Here is a 3551-nt window from a genome sequence, read left to right as displayed (position 1 = left end):
AACAATGTCAATTTGTGAGCCAAAATAGGTAGACATATAGAAGAAAAGGTGGATGATACATTAGCTGAGACAGCTGGATACAAAACTCATTCTGGACCATTTAAATTAAAGATTTGAATCAGAGCATAATTTACATGGGATAGTTCATTCCTAGACCCAAATGAACACATCTACACAAATTGGTGGCTGAAAACAATGTGATATCAATCTCTTATGTTCTCAAGGTCACTGTCCAAACTGGGTTTTGTGGGGTCTCACCTCCTCCAAAGGCCTTAAGAGAGGGTCATTCCTTGGTTCTTGCAGCTTTGGGTAGTTCTTGTCTTCCTTGGTTTGTGCCTGAATCACTCCAGTCTCTTCCTCCACCTTCATACAATGTTCTCTGTGTCTGTTTTCTAAACTTCAGTACTTTGTGTCTTGTAAGAACACTTCCTTCAATTGGTGTCCGTCATAAATCTTATTTCAAAATCCTTACTTAACTACATCTGAAAAGACCCGTTTATTCCAAGCAGAATCACATTTTCATGGTCCAGATAGAAATATATTTTGTATTACCCAGCAAGACCTAAAGTTATCATAGGTGAGAATGAAGCTAGCAGAAATCAGTGAGATCTGGAATAATAGAGAAGTGAACCGGATTTACAGGCTTAAAATGACTAGGAATACAAGAAGAAATGGAGATGGAAAAATGAAAAAGAAAAAAATTAAGATATGAAATGCTTTTTTTACCACCATCATGCCTTCTTCAGGGATTTTTCTTTGGCTAAACCCAACCATAAGATCAGAGAAGTGTAGCAAATACTTGCTAGAATGAGAGAGTAGAAGAAATTAGGTAGAAGAATAAGGTGGTGGTTTGCTAATAATAATATAAATTGTAAGTAGTTAAACACTTGTAATATACTTGAAAATTTTCCTTCTGGAATTAAATGAGAAAACTACGAGCAAATTCTTGCTGAATTTTCAGATCTTTGCTTTATGTCATAACTTAGTAGTTTCCTCAGTGCCGTGGTGATATCCTTGTTCCTCAGAGTGTATATGATGGGATTCAAAGCTGGAATCAAAATGGTGTAGAAAAGAGACAGCAGTTTTCCTGTTCCCTCAGACTGATTTGATGTAGGTCGTAAGTAAGTGATGCTAGCTGTTCCATAGAACAAGACCACAACTATCAGGTGAGAAGAGCAGGTGGAAAAGGCTTTAGCCCTCCCTCTGGCTGATGTACAACTTCAGAATGTTGGAGATGATTTTTGCCATAGGAGACAGAGATCAAGATAAATGGAACCATGACAAACACCACTGCAACTACATAGACTGCCATCTCATTCACAAAAGTGTCACCACAAGCAAGCTTGAGGACTGGAGGGATGTCACAGAAGAAGTGATAATTCTGTTAGACCCACAAAAGGGCAAAGAGAAAATCTCGTAGGTTTGCCCAATTTCTACTGGGATCCCACTGACCCAGGAGGCAGCCACCAGCTGCATGCAGACCTTGTGACTCATGACTACAGGGTAGTGCAGAGGATTATAAATGGCCACATAGCGGTTCATAGGCCATTGCTGTCAGGAGGAGGCACTCTGTGCCTCCGAGCAAGAGGACCAAAACACATTGTGTAGCACAGGCATAAAGGAAATATTTCCCCTCTGTGTGCAAAGGTCCCATGAGCATTCTTGGCATAGTGGCTGTTACATAAGATTTCCAACACTGAAAGTTGCTAAGAAAAAAATACATAGGAGTTTGAAGAGCAGGGTCAGTTTTTGTTACTACTATGATAATGCTATTGCACATCCGAATAGACAAATATATGAATAAGAATATTCCAAACAGCATCCACCTGTAAATGGGGAATATCAGAAATCCCAAGAGAATGAATTCCATCAATACCCGTGACATTTGATGTTTTGTTCTAACTGGCTCTTCACCTGCAGACATGGTAAATTTAACATTGTTAACTTATTTCATTTGAAACACATCAACCTCTTATGTTACTTGGAGTTAGCTCCATAAATACACTTTTATAACCTCAAAAATCATTTTTTACCATTACCTATTATTGTTTCTACTAGTTAAAATTTGAAATTTCAGCAGATCAAGTGATATGAATTTAAAATGGGTCAAGAAATAAAAGTAAATCATATTTTTTCAGAATAGATATCATCATTTCATCCTTAAAAGGAAAATAATGTTACAGTGTTTTATTTTCCTGGGTTTATTATTCTTATTGAATTCTAATACCATGTTAATCCAAAGTATTTCCCTTAAATTTTTTTCTTTAATTATTACTCCAAAATGAATGTCATCTTTTAATCTTCCAAATATAAAGTTTTTTTTTTTTACTAATTCATTATTATTGAGAAAATAAACAGAGGATTATTATTACTCTGTTCTGATTATCTGTCCATTGCTTATGCTAAATCGGCGAAGCTTAATTCCAGTATGCTGTTCATTATTTTTTCCTAAAAACAACCATAGGACCGTGAACTAAAAGTATCAATTCAGGCAGGGGGTGTATCTCAGTAATGGGTGATGCTCTGGGTTTGGTACCCAACACCATGCAAGAAAATAAATAAATTTAAGCATCCTTGAGTAATCAATAAACATGACCAATTACACACACTTTTTTTTTTTTATTTCTTACCTGTGTGAGGTTCTCCATCATCATGTAATTGTCTTGTAAACAAATACAGCACCATTTCTTTATTTTCCTAAATTCTGCTTTGTTTGCTACTAGGTGAGATTTACCTCTGGCCATTCAAGGGAATCAGACACAAGACAAAAATAAAACTGCTCAAATTAGGACCATTCCTGTGATGCACTCGGCGCTGCAGGACCATTCCCCCTGCATTTTCCCGATTCCTGTTTTCCAATTTCCCAGACAAATAGTATACATTCCACATCTTCTGAAATCCATTACACCCCTACATCATTGAGCCCCATCAAGCTATGCTTGAAGGGTCAAAGCCCTCTCCAGAGATGGAATTCTTTGAGAGTAAATTAACTTTTGTGGAAATTAAAGCAAAGTGTCCTTTCAATCCTTTTGTTCATCTATTACTGGGTTGTCTGCTTTTTGGATGGCAAGTGTTCTTGATCCACTAAGATGCAAATACTTCAGTGGAAATATGTCTGAGCAACATTTTATTAATGCTATCTCTTGAAAAAAATAGATTTGAAGGTGGCTTCATATGTTATATATCTACTAGTTCTGCATTTGAGCTGTCTTTAAGAATTGTATTTCACCATAGTATTACAAAGATTTTCAATTCTGATTTCTTCTAGATCATTTTTATCCTGCACATTTCACTTTTACATCTGTGATCTATTTTGTATTGATATTATGTATAAGATATGAGAAGAACTTTGAGGCTTATTTTTCCTTGCACAGATAATTGATTACTCCTGAAATATTCATTGAAAATGTTTTTCATTGCCCATGGGTCATCCCAAAATCTTTATTAAAATTCAAATTGCAACATATGTATTTATCACTTTCTGGATTATCCTGGGTCTATATTTACTATTTCACAATGGTTACTATTTTCTTCACATCACAGTGTTATTT

General features: G+C 35.8%; 1 pseudogene across 1 annotated transcript; it reads right to left on the bottom strand.

Moving 5' to 3' along the window:
* Positions 1-932: 932 nt before the first annotated feature.
* On the bottom strand, positions 933-1669 carry LOC306638459 (olfactory receptor 10AG1-like; annotated as a pseudogene). The gene has a single exon. The product of its transcript is annotated as an olfactory receptor 10AG1-like (transcript).
* Positions 1670-3551: the final 1882 nt, after the last annotated feature.

Source organism: Sciurus vulgaris, assembly GCF_902686455.1.
Source record: "Sciurus vulgaris genome assembly, chromosome: 11".
In the NCBI taxonomy this organism is placed as follows: domain Eukaryota; kingdom Metazoa; phylum Chordata; class Mammalia; order Rodentia; family Sciuridae; genus Sciurus; species Sciurus vulgaris.
Note: the sequence above shows the minus strand (reverse complement) of the source record. Positions and strands in the feature narration are given on the sequence as shown.